At 47.5% G+C, this 6038-nt stretch overlaps 1 non-coding gene across 1 annotated transcript; it reads left to right on the top strand.

Moving 5' to 3' along the window:
• The first annotated feature begins 743 nt into the window (after positions 1–743).
• LOC126877897 (small subunit ribosomal RNA) lies at positions 744–2666 on the top strand. The gene has a single exon (XR_007695432.1). It is a non-coding gene; the product is annotated as a small subunit ribosomal RNA (ribosomal RNA).
• The last annotated feature ends 3372 nt before the right edge of the window (positions 2667–6038 follow it).

Here is a 6038-nt window from a genome sequence, read left to right on the forward strand (position 1 = left end):
TGTATTTTACGCTATTTCTCGACTGTTCCTCCGTTCTCGTTCTGGTTTTTTCTCTACACTGCTGCGCCGCGGGTCGCTGTCCTGGACGTAATGACCAAATATCGTGGCAAGGTTCCCCTGAGTCGGGAAGCTGGTGACCTGTGTGTACGTATTCTAACAAAAATTGTTAGATGCGTGTGTGCTTGTACTAACTGAGCATCGATTCATTCAAAAGAGTATAACCGTCTGCTTTCTATAAAAACTTCTGCTTTCGCAGAAGTATCCGATGAGGCGGTAGGAGCGTACTATCTTTGCGTAGTATGTCTTCTGCCGAAAATGTTCTACCGATTGAAAGAATATTCTTACGGTATGTCCAGCGCGACGCACTGGGATACGCGCTTGTTCGTTCAGCGTGAGGTGCGTATACGTGCTTTACCGCTAAGATATTCTAATAAGTCTTTTTACACGAAGACAGCATTATGGAAATGTTCCTTTAGAAGTACGATTCTAAACATTTTATATAAGACTATGAGAGAGAGAGAGAGAGAGAAGAGAGGAGGTGGAGTTGAGAATTACAAAGTGGCTGCGAGCGGCGTTCGAAGATTATTACTGAACTATGGGTGTATCTCGAACGTCGCTAGGAGATATATTTTATAGATATATCTATCTTAAGAACGAAAAGTCTCGTCGTACGGTGCTTACGTCCCACCTACGACACGAAGAGAACTTAAACGAAATTTATAAGAATTGTTATACGAATAAGATCCCTGGTTGATCCTGCCAGTAGTCATATGCTTGTCTCAAAGATTAAGCCATGCATGTCTCAGTACATGCCGCATTAAGGTGAAACCGCGAATGGCTCATTAAATCAGTTATGGTTTCTTAGATCATACCTACATTTACTTGGATAACTGTGGTAATTCTAGAGCTAATACATGCAAACAGATTCCGACCAGAGATGGTAGGAATGCTTTTATTAGATCAAAACCAATCGGTGGCGGATGGCTCGTCTGTCCGTCCATCGTTTGTTTTGGTGACTCTGAATAACTTTGTGCTGATCGCATGGTCATCTAGCACCGGCGACGCATCTTTCAAATGTCTGCCTTATCAACTGTCGATGGTAGGTTCTGCGCCTACCATGGTTGTAACGGGTAACGGGGAATCAGGGTTCGATTCCGGAGAGGGAGCCTGAGAAACAGCTACCACATCCAAGGAAGGCAGCAGGCGCGCAAATTACCCACTCCCGGCACGGGGAGGTAGTGACGAAAAATAACGATACGGGACTCATCCGAGGCCCCGTAATCGGAATGAGTACACTTTAAATCCTTTAACGAGGACCAATTGGAGGGCAAGTCTGGTGCCAGCAGCCGCGGTAATTCCAGCTCCAATAGCGTATATTAAAGTTGTTGCGGTTAAAAAGCTCGTAGTTGAATCTGTGTGTCACAGTGTCGGTTCACCGCTCGCGGTGTTTAACTGGCATTATGTGGTACGTCCTATCGGTGGGCTTAGCTCCTCGCGGGCGGTCCAACTAATATCCCATCGCGGTGCTCTTCACTGAGTGTCGAGGTGGGCCGATACGTTTACTTTGAACAAATTAGAGTGCTTAAAGCAGGCTACCTTCGCCTGAATACTGTGTGCATGGAATAATGGAATAGGACCTCGGTTCTATTTTGTTGGTTTTCGGAGCCCCGAGGTAATGATTAATAGGGACAGATGGGGGCATTCGTATTGCGACGTTAGAGGTGAAATTCTTGGATCGTCGCAAGACGGACAGAAGCGAAAGCATTTGCCAAAAATGTTTTCATTAATCAAGAACGAAAGTTAGAGGTTCGAAGGCGATCAGATACCGCCCTAGTTCTAACCATAAACGATGCCAGCCAGCGATCCGCCGAAGTTCCTCCGATGACTCGGCGGGCAGCTTCCGGGAAACCAAAGCTTTTGGGTTCCGGGGGAAGTATGGTTGCAAAGCTGAAACTTAAAGGAATTGACGGAAGGGCACCACCAGGAGTGGAGCCTGCGGCTTAATTTGACTCAACACGGGAAACCTCACCAGGCCCGGACACCGGAAGGATTGACAGATTGATAGCTCTTTCTTGATTCGGTGGGTGGTGGTGCATGGCCGTTCTTAGTTGGTGGAGCGATTTGTCTGGTTAATTCCGATAACGAACGAGACTCTAGCCTGCTAAATAGACGTAACTTATGGTATCTCGAAGGCCCCCGGCTTCGGTCGGTGGGTTTTTACTACCAACGTACAAACAAATCTTCTTAGAGGAACAGGCGGCTTCTAGCCGCACGAGATTGAGCAATAACAGGTCTGTGATGCCCTTAGATGTTCTGGGCCGCACGCGCGCTACACTGAAGGAATCAGCGTGTTTTCCCTGGCCGAAAGGCCCGGGTAACCCGCTGAACCTCCTTCGTGCTAGGGATTGGGGCTTGCAATTATTCCCCATGAACGAGGAATTCCCAGTAAGCGCGAGTCATAAGCTCGCGTTGATTACGTCCCTGCCCTTTGTACACACCGCCCGTCGCTACTACCGATTGAATGATTTAGTGAGGTCTTCGGACTGGTGCGCGGCCAATGTGATAAGCATTGCCGATGTTACCGGGAAGATGACCAAACTTGATCATTTAGAGGAAGTAAAAGTCGTAACAAGGTTTCCGTAGGTGAACCTGCGGAAGGATCATTAACGATACGATACCAAAAGAATTTGACTTGAACACATATAAAAACTATGAAATATATATCACAATGGTCGGTAAGGAGCCGTACTCCTCCTGTATCGACGAAAGTATATACGACGTATTAACAAGCTATATACTTTAACAAACGAAAACGCCAGGGAGCTTGGCAACCTCCGTTGGCACGAATAGAAATATTCTTAAGGAGGAGACGACCCTCCAGCTACGGAATTATACGAAGAGAAGGTGGCACTCTCTCTCGATCATCGGGATGAAGAGATATATATATACAAGTATAAAAACGAAATGCGAATGAAACTTATTCGAGGCGCCTGCGTGAGGTCGTAAACAGAAAGACCCGCCGTCTCCGAATAAAACATATAACATATAATATATATATATATATATGAAATTCTAATAAAAGGGAACTCTAGCTTCGAAAGAGCCAACAAAAGTTAAGGCTCGATATCAAACGAAAAAATTACGATGGAAACCAGGTGTAAAGAGAAATGCAGTCGTGGCGCCTGCGAGAGGCCGTACACAGAAAGACCCGCCGTCACGATCTCGTATTTCGTATTTGCATCGTGGAAACCGTACAAACGAAATATAAAAGTCCATGCAAACTAATAAGAAAATCTCTAAAGTGCCTCGTGTCGGAGTGATCATGCTCGCCTATTCTCTTCTATGTTTCGTGGTCTGTGTTGCGTTTGTTCTCCTCCTAGCAACGGGACATATCGAAGACTCCTCTTTGGGATCGAACGAAGCGTCTAGAACGAGTCGACGAGAGCGAAAGAACTTGTAGCGAGTCGCGCAGAGCGAAAGGATACCGATATACATCTTCGAAGGTTCTCTTCGAAGATCCATGGATACCTTCTGCGTCGACTTCTCTCGTCTCTTTCATCGAAACTCTCGTCGTTCTCGAAACGTGCTTCCTACCCAAAGGGCGTGTGCTCTTCGTATGTCGTTTCGTTCGAAATAACGAAACCACGTGTAACATACTCGTGGATCGGGTAACCTAGAACGAAGACGCATCGCGTGGATGTTGGCCCGCTATGCGACGATGACCGATGATGATGATGATGATGATGATGATATGATGATGATGTCGATGTCGACGACGACGACGATGAAGACGATGTGTAGCAACGATTCGTAACTAGTCTAGCCGAAGTTCGTTCAGAGGGGAACGCCGCCGGCTTCGAAGCCTCGATGTCGTGAGTCGGACACCCGTGCCGTCGCTAGAGTTTTTCAAACTCTGCTTCTGGATATTGGGACGAAAGACCGCTCGAGGACGACGACAGCCGTGCGTGCGTATCCCATCGAATTTTTTTTACACCACCTGAACGAGACTAAAGTTTCGTCTAGTTGATCGTCTACCGTCGCATAATGTATATTATATACCGTTCAGAGGGGACCGGCTGTCTATCCTCGTTGTCGTGAGTCGGACACCCGTGCCGTCGCTAGAGTTTTTCAAACTCTGCTTCTGGATATCGGGACGAAAGACCGCGCGAGGACGACGGATGCGAGTCCCATCGAATTTTTGACTTACACACTACCTGAACGAGACTTAAAGTTTCATATTATATACCGTTCAGAGGGGACCGGCTGTCTATCCTCGTTGTCGTGAGTCGGACACCCGTGCCGTCGCTAGAGTTTTTCAAACTCTGCTTCTGGATATCGGGACGAAAGACCGCGCGAGGACGACGGATGCGAGTCCCATCGAATTTTTGACTTACACACTACCTGAACGAGACTTAAAGTTTCATATAATATACCGTTCAGAGGGGACCGGCTGTCTTTCCTCGTTGTCGTGAGTCGGACACCCGTGCCGTCGCTAGAGTTTTTCAAACTCTGCTTCTGGATATCGGGACGAAAGACCGCGCGAGGACGACGGATGCGAGTCCCATCGAATTTTTTATTTAAACACTACCTGAACGAGACTTAAAGTTTCATATAATATACCGTTCAGAGGGGACCGGCTGTCTTTCCTCGTTGTCGTGAGTCGGACACCCGTGCCGTCGCTAGAGTTTTTCAAACTCTGCTTCTGGATATCGGGACGAAAGACCGCGCGAGGACGACGGATGCGAGTCCCATCGAATTTTTTATTTAAACACTACCTGAACGAGACTTAAAGTTTCATATAATATACCGTTCAGAGGGGACCGGCTGTCTTTCCTCGTTGTCGTGAGTCGGAGACCCGTGCCGTCGCTAGAGTTTTTCAAACTCTGCTTCTGGATATCGGGACGAAAGACCGCGCGAGGACGACGGATGCGAGTCCCATCGAATTTTTGATTTACACACTACCTGAACGAGACTTAAAGTTTCATCCAGTTTGTCGTCTATCATCTCATATATAATATACCGTTCAGAGGGGACCGGCTGTCTATCCTCGTTGTCGTGAGTCGGACACCCGTGCCGTCGCTAGAGTTTTTCAAACTCTGCTTCTGGATGTTGGGACGAAAGACCGCGCGAGGACGATGGATGCGAGTCCCATCGAATTTTTGATTTACAAGACACACACTACCTGAACGAGACTAAAGTTTCATCGAGTTTATCGTCGCATAACCCGTTCGGAGGGGACCGGCTGTCTATCCTCGTTGTCGTGAGTCGGACACCCGTGCCGTCGCTAGAGTTTTTCAAACTCTGCTTCTGGATATCGGGACGAAAGACCGCGCGAGGACGATGGCTGCGAGTCCCATCGAATTTTTGTTTTTTTTTTTTTTAAAAAAAAAAACACCACCCGAACGGAGATGTGTTCTATCTTTCGTCGATTTTTCATGCTTTCAGTCGGTCGCGTGGTCGCCATCCGTTCGGAGGGGATCGCCGGCTTCGAAACCTCGATGTCGTGAGTCGGACACCCGTGCCGTCGCTAGAGTTTTTCAAACTCTGCTTCTGGATATTGGGACGAAAGACCGCTCGAGGCGGACGGCCGCGCGAATCCCATCGAATCTTTACTATCACCCGAACGATGGAGAGATGCACGCGCGCTGTTTCTTGAATAATTGGACGAGAGAGTAGAATCAAACACATATATAACATGGGCTAGCCACCGTGCTTACTCGTTCGCGAGATCGTGTGCTGTACAGAGGATTCAGAATCGGGTGTATATATCCCCGTCGTTTCCTGACGAACGGAGCTTCGATCTCGATGGTTGTTATATATCATAATGTACTTTACGCCCGGCCGGCGAACGCGCGTATCTTCGCGCGTTCGTCGTTTTCTTTTTTTTTCGAACGTTTTTGTGTCGTCAATCCTTGTCGTCAATCCTATGGCGACTTCTGCGCGTTCGATTCCCGTTGGTCGAACGTGACGGAACTCGGCTTCGCTAGAACCGAGAAGAGTACATTTGAGTATTGAACTGTTGTAAATTTATAAAAGAT

The sequence above is a fragment of the Bombus huntii genome, unplaced genomic scaffold (genome assembly GCF_024542735.1).
Source record: "Bombus huntii isolate Logan2020A unplaced genomic scaffold, iyBomHunt1.1 ctg00000270.1, whole genome shotgun sequence".
NCBI lineage: Eukaryota > Metazoa > Arthropoda > Insecta > Hymenoptera > Apidae > Bombus > Bombus huntii.